Here is a 23353-nt window from a genome sequence, read left to right on the forward strand (position 1 = left end):
CTGGAGGGACCCATGGATCCCAACCCTGGACCAGCTTCCTCTAGTACGAGTCATGAGCCAGCTGAATCTGAATGCGAAGATGGAACGAAGACCGACCAGAGTCACGATGCTTAATGGACCAACGCTTTCTGACTCAGCTCCTCTCTACCCTGAATACACGAGACCCTAATAGTTAGGAGTATCATCACCCCTATTCAGCATGAAGAAGTTACAGAAGATGGACCTTCATCCTTCTGCAACCCCCAGGATTAAGGGTCCTCTTGTAAAAGGGAAAGAGGAGTTACGTGGGAAGCCTTCAAACCAGAGCGACTCCAGTTTGAATAAGGGCTAAGAAAAATGAAGCTGGATCACCAACCGGCAATTAAGGGCTGCACAGCCTGTAATTGCCTTGCTCAATTAAAAGACGTCACCTCTTATGCTAGTAATAATGATGTCTTCTTTTTTACAAAAAAGAGAAGGGGGTATGTTGGGAAAAAGCTGAGTGTTGGGAGGGAAACTGAGGCAGGGCTTGCATAATGTCCTTTGGAATGTGTCTAGACTTGCTAGCTCCTTGCTTCTAGCCCTCCTAGGCATCTATTCCCATTATCTCAAGTAGAACATGTTCCATATAAATGCTAAACATCACAGCTGTAAATCATGTGCTTAATGTAATGTGCTCTTTTGACCACCACATTCTCAACACCTGTTTTTTTGTGGGATTACCAATAAACACCGTGGGCTCCTAGAGCTCAGGGCCTTCGCAGTCTCTATACGATAGCGATGGTCCCCTGGTGTCCCACCTTTTTCTCTCTCACTGTCTTTTTCTCAATCCTTTGACTCCACCGGACTTTGTCACCCCCATGACCTGGTGTTCGGTCTGATCACCCCAACATTATTCTTCATCTTGCTTTTTCACTTAATATATCCTAGATAGCTTCCACACCAGTATATAGACAGCTCCCTCATTCTTTATTTTACAGCTACACAGTACTTTACTAACTGGATTTATCATAGTTTACATAACCATTCTCTGGGTTGTTTCCAAGAGTGTACCATAACGAACAATGCTGTGATGAATTAAACCTGCACGTGACTCATTTCACATGTGAACAGGTAAAGCCACAGGACATTCTCAGAAGTACGACTGCATTGTAAAAGGAACAGCTCACTTGTCATTTTCACATATAACCTCACATTCCTCTGTATAGGGATTATATTATTTTTGCCCTCCCACCAGCTATCTCTCTCTCTAGAACTACTGAACTATTTTCGTCATGTAGAATGAACTTCCCTATTAAAAGTTAACTTAGAAAACATGACATAAATAATCACTCCAGAGAGGTTTGATAAAGATACAATTATAAATCTCTTAGTTTTTTCAATACTTAAAAGTTTAGTCCATCTTAAATATGTTTTGAAGTAGAGTTGAGAAGCAACTCTGCTTCACTATAACTTTTGGAAAAGGAAATATATATTATGTACACAGCCACACTGGATAAAATGTATGGGCTTAAGTTGGTTCCTAATAGGTTGCTGGCTAGCTGACTTGAGAGAAAAAGGCATGCAGTCCCTAATATCTGAGAACTAGCCTGGTACTATCAGCCAGGCCTCAGCGTTACTAAGAGCTGGCTTAGCATTCACAGCTATGCCCGATGTTTTCCTATTTAACATAATTTTCCAGAACATCAACACTAAATAAGTCCATTCTATGACCATGATGAATCACAACAAAAACAAGAACTCTGTAATCAGAGCTGAACACAAGAATACAAACACTGTGCAGCCACAAAAACGACCAAATGTCCCCCTAATTTGGGTAATGAGAATGACTGTGCTTCCTTCCCAATTACAGCATTAGTCTCTCTAGTCGTCCTTCCTTCTAGATAGGATTTAATAAAAAATACCCAATCTTAAAATTACCCCTACTTCCTGACAGCATCTCATTTAGAGCAAGGCCCTGCTTCCGTGAGTCCTCCCCTAAATCATCTAACACAAACCTAAATCCCAGAACTCCTTTTTTTTTTTTTTTTTCCTGAAACAGGGTCTCACTCTGTCACTCAGGCTAGACTGCAGTGGCGCGATCTCGGCTCACTGCAACCTCTGCCTCCTGGGTTCAAGCAATTCTCCTGACTTAGCCTCCTGAGTAGCTGCGATTACAGGCGTGTGCCATCACTCCCGGCTAATTTTTGTATTTTTAGTAGAGATGGGGTTTTACCATGTTAGCCAGGATGGTCTCCATCTCCTGACCTCGTGATCCGTCCACCTTGGCCTCTCAAAGTGCTGGGATTACAGGCATGAGCCACTCCTTTCTAACATCCTCTTACTGAGGTAACCCATAGTTCCCTATATGGTGTGTGTTCTCCCTCACTGCAACAAGTTAACCTGACTTACTCAATTACAGGTTTGTTCCTGCTGGTCTTTGTCTAGAGGGCATTGCTTCCTTTGCCAGCACTTCCTGTGCACCCACTGTGTGCCAATGACCCTGCCTTCATGAAGCTTACCTTCTGGAATGTTAGAGCTGGACACTGGATGGCATTTAATTCAACTAACTTTACTTAGGTATCAGAGAATGAGGGCTCTGAATGAAAACATCAGGATCACAGCCAGGACTAGATCTCCTGAGGTGGCAATCAACATTCTTTCTGTCACACTAAAAAGTCCTCCTCTCATTCCACAATGGTTTCTGAACCATTTCCCAGGTAATTTTCTAGTTACAACGTAAGATACATTTTTATCACTTTTTGGACCCACTTTCCATTAGCCACTGCTCATTTTTCCTCTAACATTTTACTCTCCTTTGGGGAAATCTTTGTAAAGCATAAACACCGAGTGAAAAAGGAAACGTTCTGAGAATGCTGAGTTTGTGCAATGAAATATTCTTGTGCAAGACTGCAAGGGAATGAGGAATCAATCACAGATTTGGAGTTAAGCTTTCATTTCTTCTTAGACATTGCAAGAAAATGTAAGTGTGAAAAGCGCAGGTCAATTAAGATTTTAGGGAGAGAAACTATCTTAGTAATTGCCAGTCATTTCCCTTTGTGGTGACAAAAACATCAAGTTGCTCAGGGACATGATTGTATTGTCCTGTTTAATTATGCAGATAGAAGTAGGGTTTACTATTCTGGAGGGAGGTAGGATTGAGTATACCCTGTTTGATGAAGACCACTCATCATTCCTACAACCCATCGGGAAGGTGGATGGGGTAGGAGGCCAGAGAGAAGGAAGATTTATATGAAGCCTGCAGGATTTTCTGAGGAGGAATCAAATGCCTAATACTATCTCTTTTGAAGTTCAATATTATTAGGGCTTCTCTGATGAATTAGGGTGGTCCTAGCACAGTTCAGTCCACAGAAAAAGACAACATCCCTTCTCCATTCCATTGTTCCTGAAAGGAAACTCTCCAAAGGGGTTGGAGAAGTGGTCGGGTCTTGCTATAACCATTTTAGGAGCAGACAAATTGAGGCATGGTGTACTACTGATTCTGAAACTTAGATCAAGCCCCCTGCCACTGTGGGCATGTTATGGAAGGAAACGGCTGCATGTGCATATGTGTGAGTTTCTTAGGTATAACAAGAAGATGTGCGATGGAGTGTACTGGGGTGTCGATGTTGGCATAAAGCATTCTTACCTGCTGGTGCCATTTTCTCTAGAAGAAATATCTCAGCCTAGGACAAGAATCTGGGGTGACCAGGTAAGAGGGCATATCCCAAGCCTACTCTTTTGGAACTGCTGGTTTTTCTGTGAGTAGGAAATCTAGGCTCTGGGTTTGCTTGTTCCCAGAGTGGACTATTTTGCAGCAGCCATGGCCAACCCTTTAAACTGAGTAAGCACTGGGCTTCTTGGGACTTACCACTGGAGGAAGATTTCTAGAGAAGAGGAAAAAGCACTCTCAATATATCACACAATAGAGGCTTAGAGTTGTAAACACTTAACATTAAGCAGAAAACCAACCTTATGTTTTAAGCAATGCTGGTAAAATATACCATTTACCTAAAAAGAAAAGCTGTGATTTCCTGCCTCAAGGACCTTACATTGTACAGTAACTCTACAAGGTATGTATTACTGTGCCAAATTTAAAGTTAAGGAAATTGAGAGTTGGGAAGACTGAATAATGTGCCCGAACACCCCACCCCCGGAAACGTTCCAGTAATTCTAAGCTGTTCTCCAATCCCTGCTTTTTTAAAATAAATGCTAAGTCCAAGGAGGCAGGAACATTTTTGTATCTGTCCATAGTCAGAGATCTCGTGTCACAGTATGAGCCAATTACTTCCTCGGCTTTAGGTTTCGTTAATAAATCTAAAGGAGTATTAGTGCGATGTCCCGAGTGGTCCTTAGGGCACACACAGCCCAGTCCCTGTTATTCCTGCTCCTGCACCTTCCGCTGATGAGGGACTCACAGCACCACTGGGACCAGCCCGTCAGTGCTGTGCTCTGTGTTTGGGGAGTGTGAAGGGGAAGCCACCCTAAATGCTTCCCCCATCGCTGTCTCTGCAGTCAACAGAGTCGCCCCAACCTTAGGCAGCCTCAGGGGAGGTGCGATGAGAAACCTCAAAGGTACATCTGCAATGGGGCACTCTGCCGGGAAATGCTTGTTCTTCTTTCCTCTGAGATGTTCAGGGCACTGGCAGATTCCTATTTCCCTCAACAGTAGCCTCCCGCATAATATCCCCTCATTCTCTCACGTAGACACAGCCCTCATGCTATGCCTCTGAGGGAAGAGGAGGAATGAGAAGGGACATGGCCTGTCCCACAAGAGGATATTAAAATTCATGTAGAATCAATTTGTTTACTTAAGTTCTAAGTCCTCTGGAGACCAGGTGGAAGGACTCAATGTCCCTCTTTCCAGCTCTCCTTCCGCTCAATTATCTATCTTTTGTTTATGTTATTTTTAAGATTTAGTTGGGGGAGAGGATATGACTTCATCTTTTTTCCTTCTAGGTTAGAGTTGCCTTGTTTATTTAACCTAATTATTGGAATGTCCTTTTCATTCACTGGGTTTTCCCAGTGGGTCATTTCCCAGAACAGATCTGGAAACAGATCTCAAGTTCTGAAATTCCCCTTCTGATCCCTCTGCCTTCCATCTCACCCATGTCTTTCTCCTGGCTATACCAGCTATGCTCCAGCCCTGATCCCTCTTCCTCCTCTCCCCAGCCTTCGGCATCTCCTGGGTTCATATACTTTAGGATCTCTCTTTCAGGCTCACCCTCACCAGTGCCCCCTAGAGGCAGGCCTACAGCAGTGATCCTTCTGCACCTGCCCTTCCAAACACCTTCCCACAGAAACAAACACAATGATCTTTCCTGCTCTTCTCTTGGGATGATGAATGTAGCTAGGTTTGCTTATTTGGGCTTAATGGGTCCACTACAAAGGCAGCTAACCTTGGCTAGGAAAAACCCTCTCCTGGTGCAGCTCCGTACTCACCTGTAGCTTTTTTTCTTTCCTACTCTACACAGTACCTATTTAGCCTCTGTTTTCTCAAGCTCACCCCACTCTCCTACCTGCCTCCTCTCAGAATGGAAAATTCTCTATTGTACTGTTCTTACAATGTGTTCCCTCTGCCATCCCTCTTAGCATTCTTTTTCTCCAAAAGGAGTAACTGCTCTTTGACCTGTTTTAACTTCCTCTCTGTACTTTTAAGGATTCCACTCCCTGGTGAATTTCCTCAATTATTTCCACCACCCCACCTTGCAACCTTTCCATCCCCCTGTCTCCTTCATCTGGATCCATAAATTCCATGCTTGTAATCCTAGGACTTTGGGAAGTCGAGGTGGGAAGACTGCTTGAGGCCAGGAGTTTGAGACCACCCTGGCCAATATGGTTAAACCCCATCTCTACTAAAAATACACAAATTAGCCAGGTGTAGTGGTGCACACCTGCAAAATCCCAGCTACTCGGGTGGCTGAGGCACAAGAATCTCTTGAACCCGGGAGGTGGAGGTTGTAGTCAGTCAAGATCATGCCACTGCACTCCAGCCTGGGCGACAGAGCGAGACTCTGTCTCCAAAAAATAAAAATAATACAAGTAAATAATTTGTAAAAAGTGTTCGGATTTTATTTATTCCCAAAGTCCCTCCCACACCTCACTTTCCCTTTAGAGTGTATTGCTGACATCTGGGCTGGCAGATTTCCCAATTCCTTTTCATTCCTGAACTCTTCTATTCTGATTTTGTTCACCTTTCTGTATACGCCCTTTGTTAAATCAAACCTGGCTCCGGTATTTTCTGGAAGGTGGCAGAGTTTTAAAATGTTATTCCTAACCAGGTGTGGTGGCTCATGCCTAATCCCAGCACTTTGGGAGGCCGAGGCAGGCGGATCATTTGAGGTCAGGAGTTCTAGACCAGCCTGGCCAACATGGTGAAACCCCATCTCTTCTAAAAATACAAAAATTAGCTGGGCGTGGTGGCAGGGGTCTGTAATCCCAGCTACTTGGGAGGCTGAGGCAGGAGAATCGCTTGAACCCGGGAGGCATAGGTTGCAATGAGCCGAGATCGCACCACTGCACTCTGGTCTGGGCGACAAGAGTGAAACTCTGTCTCAAAAAACCCAAAACAAACAAACAAGAAACAAACCTTATTCCTTCCCTCACCACTCTAGTGAAGCTGATCTTCTCAAAGATCACCCACTGTAAACATCAGCAGTATCTCAGTCATCACCCGTTTTAACCTTGGCAGGTCTGTTAATGGCTTTTTGGAAGCTCTCTGTGACTCATGTTGTGGTCTGGATGAACTACTGAACTTCTCTGGGTTTCCACTACCTCAGGACACTATGCAGGGCTGATGGACGAGTGAACAGAATTACCAATAATTACTCATCCTGGCTGCCACCTGCTGCTGAAGCAGTGGGTGTGTGGTAACATCCGTGAACAGAGAACTGGGTCAAGTACTGGGTCCCAAGAAACCACTAATATTTAAGGAGAAAGCAGAGCTGTCCTGGCAAAAGGCCAAGAAGAAACAGCAGACAGGTAAAATCGAGCTCATAAAATGCAAACCTGAGCATTTCACCAAACTGCCTATAATGTTTTCCCAATGTCTCCTCATAGGTTTTGGGATAAATTTGACCTCCTTGGGGCTGCCTGGGAGCTTTGTTTTGTACCAGTTTCCAAAATGCAGCCAGTGTCCATTCTGGCTCTGTGCTCACACCACTGCTTTCTTTTTAAATTAAGAATCATGGCAAAGATAAGCCCAGTGAAGTATCTAAGGCTGGGGTTGGGGAAGGCTTCCCAGGGGCCATGGTTAAACTGGGTGTTGAGGAAGGCAGAAGAATCCATTGCAAGAGGAAGGAGAAACAGCATTCTACTGGAGGGAACCCATGCAAAGACATGGCATTGGAAGAGCAGGGGGATGCTGCAGTGAGGTCAAAGTGGACATAGCAGAGCCAAAGGAGGACAATGCCGTCAGGTCACTGGTGATTTCTGACAAAGGATTCTGTAAAGAGGACAGAGATGCAGGATACCCAGGCCCTGCCTCAGGGTGCTCAGGTGGTGGAGAGTAAACAAAAAAGAGTTAGCACAGTGCCAACACAACAGCTGAGGGGCATTGGAGCTGGGATGTTGGTGCTGAACAGGAACTCAAGAGGCAGGGAAGGAATTCCTGAGAGGAGGAATAAAACAACAAGACTTACCATTTGCTTAATGGAAAGGTAGGAGATGAGAAGAAAGAAGACAGAGCAGGCGGGTCACTAGGTCACAGAAAGTCCCAAGCATAAGATAAAATACTTGGACCTCAGCCTGTGGCCACTGTTTCCTGCAGTGTGGTGGGGCAGTCCCAGGGACTTCAGAGGGTATGCAGAAGAACATATTTTAATACTTATATATGTACTTAAAGGGTAGTGGCTCATGCCTGTAATCCCAGCACTTTGGGAGGCCGAGGAGGGCAGATCATGAGGTCAAGAGTTTGAGACCAGCCTGTCCAAAATGGTGAAACCCCGTATCTACTAAAAATACAAAAAAATTAGCCGGGTGTGATGGTACACACCTGTAATCCCAGCTACTCGGGAGGCTGAGGCAGAAGAATCGCTTGAACCCGGGAGGTGGAGGTTGCAGTGAGCCAAGATCGTGCCACTGTACTCCAGCCTGGGCAACAGAACAAGATTCTGCCTCAAAAAAAAAAAAAAAAAGAAAAAGAAAAATAAAGATAGTAAAAATAAGTACAACTAGCATATTATTTTTCTGATTTCACAGATATTGCTACTTGGGAAAAGACTAAGTAAAAAAAATTACTATTTAAATCCTTTAAAGACAACCATTAAGTAAACAGTAGTATAGATGGTAGGCAGATCTAGAGATATTTGTGAGGGAGGGGGATGTGTGTGAATAGCTGAAGCTGCCATAGGCAACCACAGGCACAGGGAGGCCACGCGTTCATAGCTTTAGCAGGAAGAGGCACGGACAGATCTGTGCTTGAGAAGGACTGCTGTGGAGCCAAGTAGGGAAGGCCAGGAAGAGACAGGATCAACTAGAAATAAAGGCTTTGTTGCTATGGCTACAATGGTGATCCAGGCAGGAGATGGTCAAGGCCAGACCCCAGGTGTGGCAGAGGGCATGGGAAGAAACCTGCCATACATGCTCTGCCAGGCACAAAATCAACCCATCTACTCCCCCACCTTTGTTTAGGTTTACTGTTTTAATTACAAATTTGACCTTAATCAGATTTCTTCATATACCTCAAAGGTCTTTATCTTCAATACAAGGCTCTTTCAGGGATTTATCCCAAAGGAGACACCATATTCAAATTACAAATCCCTGTTTAGCAGATACAGTTGTTGGCATCTCTAAAGGAGAAATTCAAAGAAGGTAAATGGTAGTTTCTTGGAAGGCAGCACCTAACTCAGGCAACAAAGCACAACAGATTGAAGGAGAGGTAATAGCAGCAGCAGCAGCAACTAATTTTCATTTGATACATGGGCATGCCCATTTATTCTCATTATAATCCCATGAAGTAGGCACTATTATGATCATTCCTATCTAATGCATCAAGAAACAGATGCTTACACAGATTAAGTCATGTAAAGTCACATAGCATTTTAGGGGTGGACCTGGGATGAACACACGGTCAGTTCATGGTCTTAAACAACATGCTTTACTATTTCTTTTAGGGTCACTTCTACTGTCCTGGTTTTGCTAGTTCATAAAAGCCTGTCACTGACAAAGCTCCAGGGCTTAAGGATTGAAAACCTGATGAAAAACTCAAGAGCTGATGTTTGAACCAAACCATATTTCTACCTATCATTCACGCCTTAGGTGTATGGACTTTAGGTAAAATTACAATCTAGTTTCTTGAACAAGATTCACTACTAGTTATGGTGGGATTTAATTTACTGTTGCTTCCCTTCCATCCCCACTTAAAAAAAAAAAAACATGGCTGTGAGTTAAAGTTTAAAAAGCATGTATTTCTAAGTCAAACACTTGAATTCCCAAGTTGGTTCCACCTGTTACTAGCTGGAAGTTTGGGAAAAGTTCCTTCACCTCTCTGAGCTTCTAAAATGAAGATAAGAAAACTTAGCTCACCCTATCAGTGTTTAGATTATTAAATACACAAGGAAGCTCATTCTACTTTTGGACAGATCTTTTAGAAAGTCTCTTCTACGTGAGGATCTAAAATCTTGCTGATATAGACAGGAGGCAGAGAAATGCTAGGTAAAAAAGGGTGGGGTCTCTGCAAGGGTTCCACCCTCAAGCCTGGACCTGTGTCCCTAAATGAGAACTTCACATCCCTGTTTTTCCCCCCAAATGTTGCTTTTTGGCCTGCCACACCCCCTACCCTGCGCCCATAAAAACCCCAAGCTCCACTGGCAGAGGAGCAGAGTGGCTCAGCAGAGGAAACATGAGAAGAAGCGCCTGAATGCTGAGAGGAAAAGAGGCAGCTGGACACCGGAGAATACAGTCAGAGAGAAGTTTGGCCGGGGATGGTCGGAGGGGTTCAGCCAGGTCTGGCCAAACTCCAGGGGAAGATTATCTTCCCACTCCATCTCCTTTCCAGCTCCCCATCCCACTGAAAGCCACTTCTACTGCTCAATAAAATCTCCACATTCACCATCCTTCAAGTCCATGGGACCTGATTCTTCCTGGACACTGGACAAGAACCCAGGTACCGAGAGGGCAGGGTGAAAAGAGCTATTGCCCTGACTCTCCACTAAGCTGGTTTAACACTTAGTCATTCACGGACGGCAAATGCTAAAAGAGCACTGTTTGTAACCTATGCCCTCTGGGACTCCAGTGGTCGTGGGCAACCCTTAGATGCTACTATGGGCTGGTACAGGTTTCATTCCCACTGGTGCCCAAAGGCACCCGCCCTAGCTCCTGTACCCACTCACCGGTGTGCTCCCCCTCCTGCAAGGGGTTTGAGTGCAGCAGTTGAGTAAAGGAGATATCCCTGTCACAAGTCCCACAGCAGGGTCAAGGGAACTCTCTCACTTCATTGCCATTTACATTGTTGTAAACCAACAAACGTTATCAAAATAACCCAGAGCAGTTAAGGCATTATTGCCCTATCAAAAGCTGCGTGATGGGTAGGAAAAGAAACTGGGGGTACACACAGCAAAATGTAATCCCTAAATTCACTTGACTTAAAATTGATAAGCAGGAACCATTAAACAATTTAATAGATATTACAGTAAAAACATTCTTCAGAGTATATTATGGCACAGAGAATGGGAAATACTGAAAGAGGACATGTAAAGAAAGGAAAAAAGAATGCACCCTAGAAAGTACTGAAATGCATGTGCATGCAGTTTCATTGGTCACTTGTATTGTCCATCATAAATTATTCAAATGCACGTCTGTCTAAAACTTCTGGGGGTTCCTTTCTGAAAACAGCTACAGAAGCCCAGTAGGACAAAGCAGTTTTCATCACAGAGGTTGCTGCTAGAAAACGATTGCCTTTTAAAATCCAGTCCTAACGGCCTGGCTGGAAATTCTCATGTGAAAAAGGTAATCTTCCTTGCACTATAGGGCCTCTTCCAGTTTCAGTATTCTAAAACTCCAAATTAAATCAATGGTTAGTAACACCCACGTATAATGTCCATTTTTAAAGGGTCTTAGTGTGTCTATATAAAAAAAAAAACTTTATTTATAAACCAACTAACTACTCTTCTTTGGCGCTAACGTACAACCACGTGACTATAATTAACAATGCATTGTAGACAGGTCCTTTTTTGCTAGTGAGTGTTCTTACCACACATACCAAAAAAGAAGTTTGTGTAACTTCTTTTACGAATTAGTTCGGCAACTAATTGTGTGGTAATGAGGATGTTTAATTAGCTCCATTGTGATGTATATTTCACAATGTACACATACATGAAATCATTAGGTTGAACATCTCAAAAATATATAATTTTAAGTTGCCAACTCTATCTCAATAAAGCTGGAAAGAAAAATACTCTTTGGTTCACCAAAAATAATAGGAATGCTCTTTTGAGAAAGCTCAAAACAAGAGTTGTAGTTATAAAAAGGATTACTTGAAAATGAATAAACACTTAAAAGTTTATATTAATATCAATGCCAGAGGACTCAGGCTGGCAGCCCACAGTGTGGTTTCAGAAGTAAACATGTTTTCTTTGCTCTGCTCACTATCTTTAAAATTAAACAGTGGACAATACTTAACAATTGGGGAAATTTAACACATTTAATCGATATTTCGGCTTCCTTTTTGAAAAAGATGAGAAGATGAAGCAACACCCCAGGCCCATGTTCCCATTCCCACCTTGCTACAGAGGTCCACAGCAGCGACTGGTAGAGAAGGAGCTGTATAATTAACCCTGGCCTCAAGTTTCCTTCATCCACATTCCACAGCCCCTGCAGGCATTTAGGTTTGCAATCATTACTGTTTCTGCATACTTACTCCCAAACACTGTGTGCAGCACCCATTGGCAGGGATTAATAAGTCTGCAGTGGAAATGGACCCCCAGCTATTCTCCAAAGCTACTTGTCTCAAAGCTTGCTCCGCCACCAGAAAGCACTGCGAAGAGCTCACTTACAAAGAAGGTTATTTTTTCATGAGCTTAGGTCTGACTGTAGAGTGAATGATTAACTCAAGGTATTTGCCAAAGCTGGTTACTGAAGTTACTGGGGGGTGGTTGCCTAAGAGGGTGTTTTTGGAGGGTAATGAATTTCTAGAATTTTCAGTAGATTAAAAGAAAGGTAAAATAACCAGGAAGGAAGAGCAAGGAGTGTCACTTTAAAACATAAAATAATCAATAATTACATATTTATTTAGGGGTTTTCCAAAATTCATATTAAATAGGAAGACAAAAAGATAATTCTTTTAGGGATTGTTTTGGAGATCTTGTTTGCGTTTTTTCTTTACTAGTGACTTTCAACTTAAAGAATCATCATAAAATTACAGTATAACATATTGGTAAGCGGTACTTACAAATCACAGGGTTTGTATTCTGAAATATACCTGGTATGGCTGAGTAGGACCTCAGTTGTTCCAGCAAGTACAGTACTAAAAAATGTTCAAGATTATGGTCTTCCTGGTGCCAGGAGTCATTAAAGATTCCAGGTTAGCCATGATCCCAGTAGAAGCAAGGTGACTTTTGATCAGAAAATTCCACATTAACTATGGTTAAAGATTTCATGCTAGAAAACTAGGTCAGTTTGCAATTCCTTTAATTCATCCCTTATTTCCAAGAAAAGGTGCTGTTAAGAGCATTTTGCTGTTTTCATGAAGGTCCTTAGGACTTGGACACCTTTCCATTGTAAAACAAGTTTAATAGGAGAATCAATTTTATTTTTTATGATTGTTTCTCATTATAAAAGTAATGCATGCTCACTAAATGCATGTGAATAGAATATTAAATGGCAGAAAAATACACACTTTTAAGGAAAAGCAATTTACATATACTATATATGTATGATCTATATAGTGTTATTAGATTAATCCCTGCATTGAAAGAAAGGTTAAAAGGCTATACAGATAAAATGAATTGTAGTTAGTTCTCTGTAAAAAAACTATGAGATTTCAATTTTCTTCTTTTTGCTTTTCTGTATTTTCTAAATATTATATAGTCTACATAATTTTAATTATAAGAAATAGAATACATTTTTTATTTATTAGATTATAAGCTCATTTATTCATGTACCCATCCAACTAATGTTTAGGAATATGTATTATAGGCTGGGCACAATGGCTCATACCTGTAATCCTAGCACTTTAAGAGGCCAAGGCAAGAGGATGGCTTGAAGCCAGGAGTTCAAGACTAGGCTGGGCAACATAGTGAGACCCAGTCTCTACAAAAAAATTTAAAAATTAGCCAGGCGTGGTGGCGAGCACCTGTAGCCTCAGCTACTATGGAGGCTGAGGATACAGGATAATTTGAGCCCAGGAGTTCGAGGCTGCAGTGAGCTATGATTGCGCCACTGCACTACAGCCTGGGCAACATGAGACCCTGTCTCTTAAAAAAAAGAATATTATCAACTAGGCCTTATGATGTTTGCAGGACACAATGTCATAACACTTGGTCCCTGCCCTCAGGAAACTTGAAGTCCAGTAGGGAAAAGCCACAAGTAATCCACAGCTGTAGTATAGTATATGTAGTAAGTGCTATTGGCAGGGTGGGGAGTTTAGCAGAGGCATCTAAACCAAAGGAGACATTCGAGCTATTATGTGCACTTAGGTGATGTGGGTATGGAGGAAGAAGTCAGGCATCCCAAGCAAGCCATCCAGTAAGTGAAATTTACGTTCTTACAGTTGAAACACTGTCAGTCGTCCACAGAAGAATCTGATAGAAGCAAGAGATCCATGCTAAAAGGATAAAATAAGCTAGGTACAATGACTGACCAATGTGAGAAGGTGACTGAAAAGCAAGATTATGCCCATATTCTCACTTCAAGGAACTGAATGTTTACTGGTACCATTTACTATGATGAAGAAAACAAGAGGAATAGGTTGTGGAGATACTCGTAGGAATAAAAATGGAAGGGCCGGGCGTGGTGGCTCATGCCTGTAATCCCAGCACTTTGGGAGGCCAAGGCGGGTGGATCATGAGATCAAGAGATCAAGACCATCCTGGTCAACAGGTGAAACCCCGTCTCTACTAAAAATACAAAAATTAGCTGGGCGTGGTAGTGGGCGGTCCACTACCCACTACCTGCGTAGTCCCAGCTACTCGGGAGGCTGGAATCACTTGAACCCGGGAGGCGGAGTGAAGCTTGCAGTGAACAGGGATTGCGCCACTAAGACTCCGTCTTAAAAAAAAAAAAGAAACCAAAGTTTAGGGCATGGTCAGCCTTAAGTTTGTTTGATCCACAGATGATCGAAATAGTGAAGATTAGTAGGTATGTATATGTTTGGGATGTGGTAGAAAGTTCTAGATTAAAAATAGCTGGAAATGATTGGCATATAGAGAGAGTTAGATTACTGGGTATAGGCAATTGTGTATATCATAAAAACATCATTGAAAGGGTAACATTTAAAGAGGATGTAGAAGAAGGAAAAAACTGGGAAGAGGTGGTAGAGAGAAGGACAGGATGTTAAAGAAACAGGGGAGACAGTCAACGGCATTAAATGTTATGAACATTAATGTAAAATAAAAACAAGAGAATACGCTTTTGTGTATCATCATATGAAGGATGCGATGCCTAAGGGATTCTAGGGTCCTAACCCAAATCCAAAGAGGGAGAATATTCAGGGAAGGACCTAGGTACTCATATGTTTAAAGGCTCCTAAATGTTCTTATTACATAGCTAAGCACGACATCCACTGAGTTAAGCCAAAAATTGTTTAACCGCAACCACCTTCGCAACTGGAGGCTCCAGTTCCTTCCCCTAGTGCCTATGTGTTGTTTACCAGTCAAGGTAAGTTAGGAAAGGACCATACTTGCCAGTTCAGGGAGAGATGATCATGGTATTGTGTATTGTTCTGGGAAACAAAAGGATCTGTACAGGTAGAGAAGACAGGGAAACCACCTGAGTTCCAAAATATAGTGTTTAAAAGGTGTCAGGCTACACTTGTTTGGTGAAGTCAAGAAAGTGACCACTGTCAGTAAATCTACACATCTAAGCAGAGCAAGAAAAAGCCGGAGACGTATGCCAGTTTATGAAGGGTTTTTAAAAATAAAGAAGGGGTTTAGACATTAGTCCTGAAGGCTTAAGATATTTTTGTGGGAATGAAACAAGATGAGAATAGTTTTTTTTTTAGAAGATTATCATAGACATAAGGAACAAAATAGGTTTTAAGAAGAGCAACTAAAGAATAGGAAATCGTTATTTTCAAGTATTACAAGTATTATTATATTCAATTGTTATATTCAAGTATTACATTCAGAATCAGAGTAGCACAAAGTCAAGAACAGCATCACTTTGGTGTCCCACCTGCTCTCTTAATGCTCTCTGATTTAGATCTGGGCAAAGTGATAGTTGAGGTAGTGGGTTAATTTCTCTGATATTCCTCTGAGTTTTTAAGAGTAGAAATCCTCCTTGGGATGATGAAGATAACATGGGATGATCTTTGTAAAAATATGTGCTCAACCAGAATAATCTGATGCTTTTATAATGTTGCAATTCAGGCACCTGAATGACATCAAGGTCCAATGAAGCTTAGCACCCACAGTTTTAAAAATGAGTAAGATTTCAGATGGATGGCACATCATGCAAAGCTCAGTACTCACGACTTTCAGGCTTTGCTCTAAACATTCCAGAACCAAGAGTGAATAGTTTAGAAACACAAAAAGAAGATACAAAGAGACTTTAAAAATCCTGACTATGATCTGTCATCAACTAGTCACTCCTAACAATAAAATATAGCTTTTGTGGGCAAAATGTTACTACATGGTCTTTGTATGTATGGATGCTATTACTCAACATGTCAAAAAGGGGCTGGGCATGGTGGCTCACATCTGTAATCCCAGCACTTTGGGAGGCCGAGGCAGGTGGATCACTTGAAGTCAGGAGTATGAGACCAGCCTGGCTAAAATGGTGAAACCTTGTCTCTACTAAAATGCAAAAATTAACCAGGCATGGTGGCAGGTGTCTGTAATCCCAGCTACTTGGGAGGCTGAGGCAGGAGAATCACTTGAACCCAGGAGATGGAGGCTGCAGTGAGCCGAGATCATGCCATTGCACTCCAGCCTGGGTGACAAGAGCACAATGCCATCTCAAAAAAAAACAAAAAAAAAAGTGAAAAGGGAAAAAGGGAAAATACATCCCAATTTGCATTTACTATAGTAAAGAATTTAAAGCCAACAGAGATTGGACTAACATGTCTTTAAATATATATTGATATGAAAGTAATCTCATAAAATTAAAATGTGATTAGAGATAAAGTAAAAATTAATTGTGTGCTATTATACCAATACCAGGAAAAATAATAGAGAATAGAAAATAAAACTAAGAAATTCTTAAAGAAGCCTATTTAGGGAATAAAAACTATGAGCTTAAGGCTCTTATCCACAACAAACTAGAACTAAGTATGACACATATACTTAACTATGAAAACACCTATTATCTATTCCATTACTTGTTCATGGGAGTAGCTTTCCATTGAATATCTTGAAATGTTGACTTAAAAAGAAATTACCGGCCGGGCACGTTGGCTCAAGCCTGTAATCCCAGCACTTTGGGAGGCCCGAGGCAGGCGGATCATGAGGTCAGGAGATCGAGACCATCCTGGCTAACACAGTGAAACCCGTCTCTACTAAAAATACAAAAACTAGCTGGGGTGGCTGAGCCTGTAGTCCCAGCTACTCGAGCTGAGGCAGGAGAATGGCGTAAACCAGGCCGGGCTGCAGTGAGTGAGAATCCGGCCACTGCACTCCCACCTGGGCTGACAAGCGAGACTCCGTCTCAAAAAAGAAAAGAGTACCATTTCTTAAGGGGAGTTGAGCTCTTGGTTCCTCTTTGGTCCAGGCAACCATGGAGAACTCTGGGTGATGAACTATACTACAGGAAATACTACTGTTAGTCTCAAATTGGACTATAAGATATATACACAACATAGATTATACCTTTTAAACTGACAGATACCTGTGTGTGCATGTATACGTTACTCATTTTTATTGTGTGAAAGCACAAAAATCCCAAATATTAAATGAGATTGTGAGACACTGACTTATGCTTGACATTATGTAATAACTTATCATGCTTTCTAAAACAGAATCAATTTAACTTATACATAATGAATTTATCCTAAACACAAGTGCAAACACAAAACACAACTGTCTATTGAGTACAAATTAGTTTGCTGATCCTAAATAGAAGCCAATTAGAGAAACAGAACTTTAGAATACTTTTTAACAAATAAATGTATTACACATTTTTATATTAAGGTATAAATAATTTTTTAAATTAATTTTTTTTTTTTTTTTTTTTTTTTTGGAGACAGGGTCTTGCTCTTTTGTCAAGGTTGGAGTGCAGAGGCATGATTTTAGCTCACTGCAGCCTCAACATCTCAGGCTCAAGTGATCTTCCCACCTCAGCCTCTTGAGTAGCTGGGACTACAGGTGTGTGCCACCATCCAGCTAATTTTTGTATTTTTTTGTAGAGATGTGATTTCACCATGTTGTCCAGGCTGGTCTTCAAGTTCTGAGCTGAAGCAAGCTGTCCACCTCAGTCTCCCAAAAGTGCTGGGATTACAGGCATGAGCCACCATGCCCAGCCATAAAATTTATTTATGAAAGGAATCACACAGAACCAAAACTCTCCGGCCTCAATTAGCCTTACCTTATGTCAAACAAATGTTATATAAAAAGTGCTCACTCACCTTTAAAATAAGACATTTTATAGCTACATTTGTTTCTTTATTCATCTACTGAATTAGATATAAAGAATCATAACACTCAGTGTTCCAAGCATCTGGGGAAAAGGATACTCTTATGCTGGTGGGTGTATACATGGCCACACACTTTCATGTGCAACATGTATTTAAAGCCTTAAACATATTCTTTGATTTCATAAGACTCCCTGAAGGATTTTACAGATATTTTTAAAGGAACATTGCTTAATCCCAGCACTTTGGGAGGCTGAGACGGGTAGATAACGAGGTCAGCAGATCGAGACCATCCTGGCTAACACGGTGAAACCCCGTCTCTACTAAAAAATACAAAAAATTAGCCGGGCGAGGTGGCGGGCGCCTGTAGTCCCAGCTACTCAGGAGGCTGAAGCAGGAGAATGGCATCAACCCGGGAGGCGGAGCTTGTAGTGAGCCGAGATCCGGCCACTGCACTCCAACCTGGGCGACAGAGCGAGACTCCGTCTCAAAAAAAGATAAAAATAAAAATAAAAAATAAAATAAAGTAACATTGCTTATAATGGCCAAAAATTCAAAAGAACCTAATATCCAAAGTAAGTACATGAGTAAATCAATCAGAAAACATAATGGTGTGCTAACTGTATTTTGTGTGTGTGTATATATATATATAAATAACATAGCATATGATATGGTTGAGATCTGTGACCCAGCCATATCTCATGTCAAAATGTAATCCCCAATGTTGGAGGTGAGGGTTGGTAGGAGGTGTTTGGGTCATGGGGGCAGATCCCTCATCGCTTGGTGCTGTCCTCGCCGTAGTGAGTTCTCCCGAGATCTGGTTGCTTAAAAGTGTGTAGTAAATCCCCCCACTCTCTCTCATTTCCACTCCTGCCCTGTGAGAGGCCTGCACTGTCTTTGCCTTCTGCCTAGGTTTTGTAAGCTTCCTGAGGTCTCAACAGAAGCAGATAGCCAGCACTATGCTTCCTGCACAGCCTGCAGAACTGTGAGCCAGTTAAACCTTTGTTTCTGATAAATTAACCACCCACAGGTATTTCTTTGTTTCCGATAAATTAACCACCCACAGGTATTTCTTTATAGCAACCCAAGAAAGGCCTAACGCAGCATATGATGTGGAAAATGTACACAGCATATTAAGCGGAAAAAAAGCCGATTGCAAAATAGATTCTTTCCCCATTTCCTTCTGGTTTATCTGTATGTTCAAATGTTAACAAAAGTTATCTCAGCATACTTTTTTTCAAGTTAAACAAAAATAAAAATGTAAACCCTATGAGCTTTCCCTCTCCTTCTCTCCCTTCGGTTTCTTATTAGTTTACTTATTATACAGATCACACACACACAACAAAAAAAAAAAAAAAAATCACACTAACCAATTTAAAGTTTGGATTAAACATTTATGCATGGCTTGACAAACTCTACACAATTCCTGCTACTTAACACTATTTCCATCTTATTTATTTTAAAAGCTGAATAATATAGAATTAATTATTATAAAACATTTCAGAGATTAAAAGGCTATAAATAATTGGAAAAAAGAGAACAGTTTTACTCTAGAGAAGAATTATTGGTTCTTTCTAATCAAGGACAATCTGTTAGCAATAAGAAAGGGAAGGAGGGAAAAAGACAATGCTGGTTTTTAAAATATAAAACAGTATCCAAATTCATGGAATATTATATCTCTACAAGGTGTTAAGAACTATCTTCAATCACTTTTCATAAGGTTCTCGGGATAGGGTCCCAGTCTTACTTATCTAGAACTAGGTAAATAAGTGCCTGCCTGCCAGGTAGTATGTACTCAGTAATTATTTGTTCAAATATGATCTAATTACTTAATGCTTATAATCATCTATATTTAAAATTTTTTAAATATCTTAACCCATTTCCCATTTAGGAAAAAAAAAAAAAAAGTACAGCTTGCTGCCAGCACAGTATTCTTGGTGCAAACGTTAAATGGGTTAATACAGTCTAAATCAGTGTGTCTGGTTCATTTCAGCTCCTTCACTGCCAAACCAGGGGTCAAGGACTGCTTTAGTTTTTCTGCCTTCTCCTTGTCTGTGATGATGAATGTGTAAGGTATCTTCTGCATTGAACTTTAAACTTCACATTGTCCTTATTGATCTATTTTTTAAATTAAGAAGTTATGGTACAAGGGGATAAAGTATCTCATTCAAGGGCTCCCACTTCTGGAGATTCCCATTCACGTCTGCCTGGTTCTGAGGATCATTATTTCAGCCCAAGACTCTACACCTCTTCTAGGGGAGAGGACAGGAGTCAAATCTTTACATTATTGAGCTATTGTGGCTTACAACCCCACTTTCAGAATGGTACACAGGCCTAGGTCTAGTACTTGACCAGTGGTTCTCAATGTGAAGTGATTTTGTCCTCCAGGGGACATTTTAGCAACCTCTGGAGGTACTTTTGTTTACCACAACTGGGGAGATGCTATTAGCAGATAGTGGGGAGAGGCCATGGAGGTTGCTAAACATACAATTCACCCCCACCCTCACCCAACAACAAACTAGTAGTCCAAAACATCAATAGTGTTAAGGTTGAGAAATTTTGTACTAGATGATTAAAATACGGTGGAACATTGTCCTTATGTTTAAACTAGCACCAAGAGTGAAAGCAGCAGCCAGCATCTGCCAGGTTTATAAGTAGAGTTGTGGAAACTGTAAATCTCCCCAGCACACCACTATTATCTTCAGCTGTCTCAAGGGAAGCACCTGATTTTGCAAGCTGCAATGGAGACAGGGAGGACAGAAGGTGAACAAGTATTTAATTCTCAGTGAACCTGAGTATGTTTCAAGTCGTAGTGTACAGGTGTGCAAGAAGAAACTGCTGGTTTTCCTGGATTCATGGAGGTCTTAGATCTTCTGATAACTTCTACCAAGGTAAATAAGACTATTACGTATTTAGGCAGTTTTTAACAACTTCACATCTCTAATTTCTAGTATCTAAAATTTAGTAAGAATTGCTACAGGGAAAAAAACTCACCCAAAACAGAGGAGATTAACGGAGACTATGCAAGGCTTCCATTGTTGCTGTCCTTACCACCCTCTGGCCCCCCAGCCCTGCCCTCTCTATGGTCTGACTTGGTAGATTATTCATACATTGATGGAGTTGGGAAACCCACAGGGTACGTTGTAAATAAAGGAGGAGCAATTTGGTAGAGTTAACTTTTTAGTAGTAATAACAGTAAAGGAAAAGGTAAACATTTTAAAAAAGTATTAGGAACAATAGAGAGAAACAGTGAGACGTACATTTGTGAAGTGACACCATCAAAATTTAATTATCCTGTGACAAGGAGCTTCAATATACTGGATAAGTCAAAGAGACCTGCCTAAACAGAACAAGTCGTCACATCTATAAAGTCTATGAAAAGGACACTGTAATCCACGAAGGGGAAGGGAGCCACTCCTAGGGTGGCTTCACTCTGCCAACTGAAACTCCTATGGATGCATGGATCCATTAAACAGAAAGGCAAGTAGAAACATTCAGTTTGCTGCAGCGAGGGAATCCAGAAATTATAACTGAAGTGAGAAAAGCTGTACATGCCACTTCTTAGCTCCCCCTTAAGGATTTCTGTTGAGCCTTAAGTCCTGAAGAATTTCATGAAGTAGAAACAAGAATAAATATTTCTTACTGTGGAGGTCTGGATGAGAATTAACCATGGGACTGCTTTATCTTCCCCCTACTTAAACTAAAACGTGGGTCTCTTCAGGGGAGGTAGACATGGAAATACATGAAGCAATGGTTACCACAAAAAAATTCCTAACATCTACACAAAAAAACTATTGTCATTAACACAGTGTAACATAACACTTCCAAGAAAATATTTGGTTGATTCATAATTAGTTCAAGAAAGAAAACTAAGTATTTAATTGCTACCCAAAGGTATTTGCTACCAGGTTATTTGCTACCCGAAGGTAAACAAGTAATGGACACTATAAAATACAATAGAATAGAATCCCACCAGTGACCTGCTTTCTTTTTGTTTGTTTGGTTTTTGAGACAAAGTCTCACTCTGTTGCCCAGGCTGGAGTGCAGTGGTGTGATCTCAGCTCACTGCAATCGCTGCCTCCTCAAGTGATTCTAATGTCTCAGCCTCCTGAGTAGCTAGGATTACAGGCACCTGCCACCACACCAGGCTAATTATTTTTGTATTTTTAGTAGAGATGGGGTTTCACCATATTGGCCAGGCTGGTCTCAAACTCCTGAACTCAGGTGAACCACCCACCTCAGCCTCGCAAAGTTGACCTGCTTTTAAAAGTTTACAAAAACCACTTGAAGTGGTATAAGAAGTCAAAGAGAAGTACTCTTTTAGCTTTAAGATTTCTTCTGAGTTAAAAATGACAGTAAAATAATTACATGTGTGGGATTGCTTCAGTTATTCTACAAGAGACCTTGGTGCAGATAGTCCTAGCAAAGATAACACAACCGAAAAAAACACAATTGTCTTATATTATAAATAATACATTTTTTCCAGAGAAAAAGTGATATATATGATAGGTAGTTTTTCTGACAGATGATCAAGTTTACACAACCCACAATGTAACTGAAAGTTTCAGCGCTTTGTTTTCCTCACCTAGAAAATCAAGAATGGGCCTAAATCTCTTAGGTATTATTTAGCTGTAAAATTCTGATTCTAGGACTCCAATTTTAACAGAGCTTCAGAAATCTGCACTGCTTCTTTGAAACACTTTAAAATAATAACCAAAAAAGATACATTTTCTCCTCGTTCTCCTCAATATCCCTAAATTTCCAGGAGATACTGTGGGGGCTGCAGGCACAGGTGAAGGAGTATATTACATAAATGCAAAACAAGTTATGTTTAATGCCTGCGTTAATGTGGGTTTGTGTCTAAGACAGGTAAAAGCTGTTAGCAAATTCATTAATAAAAAGCCTATTGTTTTTCACATCAAACTATAATTTATTAAAATGAGACAACTCTCCCGATGAGAATGATCATTCTAGGTAATAATCAGCCAGAAGGTGCACCCTTGCTTAGAATTTAATTTTGTTTACTGAGAAATCATGTTATAGAAGCTTGCCGAGTGTGTTTGCTCTTGGCAGGTGTGTTAGCCAGAAGGTCTGGCTAGATGATGATGTTTTTAAGAGGCAAGATGCATGGTTTTAACTGTGTTGAAAACTAATTGCAGGGACTCTATAAGACATTTTTATTCTACCACATATATGAAATAAAAGCATTTGTTTCTAAAAAGAATATTCCCTAATTATTTTTATTATAAAGACATCCTCAATGATATACTGTTGAAGAATTTCTATGCCACTATCCCTCCTATTCTAGACTGCCACATAACCAAGAAGGTATCTTCTTTGGTGATTTAAAAATACAATCTTTTCTAGGAGTATACAGCTCCTTGAACCTATCCAGGGGATCACATTTCTCATGCTGCTGAGCTATAGACACTCCCTCCATAAAGCCAACAAATATTTCATTCCCTAGAATTGTAAGCACTTTAAATATTATAATCCTGCCTCTTTCTCGCATTTAAGAGGCATTTGGATCTGCTCCATAGTATTCCTTCATCCTCAATGAAAGATCACTTCTAATTACTGGTACTTGAGAACATCAAATTCTTCTTTCACTTAAAAATCAACTCGGTAGAAAGTTATGAAAGCGGTTCAGAACATAGTACCTATGACGGCTCC

The 23353-nt window shown here is 40.9% G+C and overlaps 1 protein-coding gene across 12 annotated transcripts in view; it reads right to left on the reverse strand.

The window, feature by feature from the left end:
* Positions 1-23353, reverse strand: part of NCOA7 (nuclear receptor coactivator 7) — a 155674-nt gene that overhangs the window by 17100 nt on the left and 115221 nt on the right. The gene's annotated exons all lie outside the window — the stretch shown is intronic.

Source organism: Papio anubis, chromosome 6, assembly GCF_008728515.1.
Source record: "Papio anubis isolate 15944 chromosome 6, Panubis1.0, whole genome shotgun sequence".
Classification (NCBI taxonomy): domain Eukaryota; kingdom Metazoa; phylum Chordata; class Mammalia; order Primates; family Cercopithecidae; genus Papio; species Papio anubis.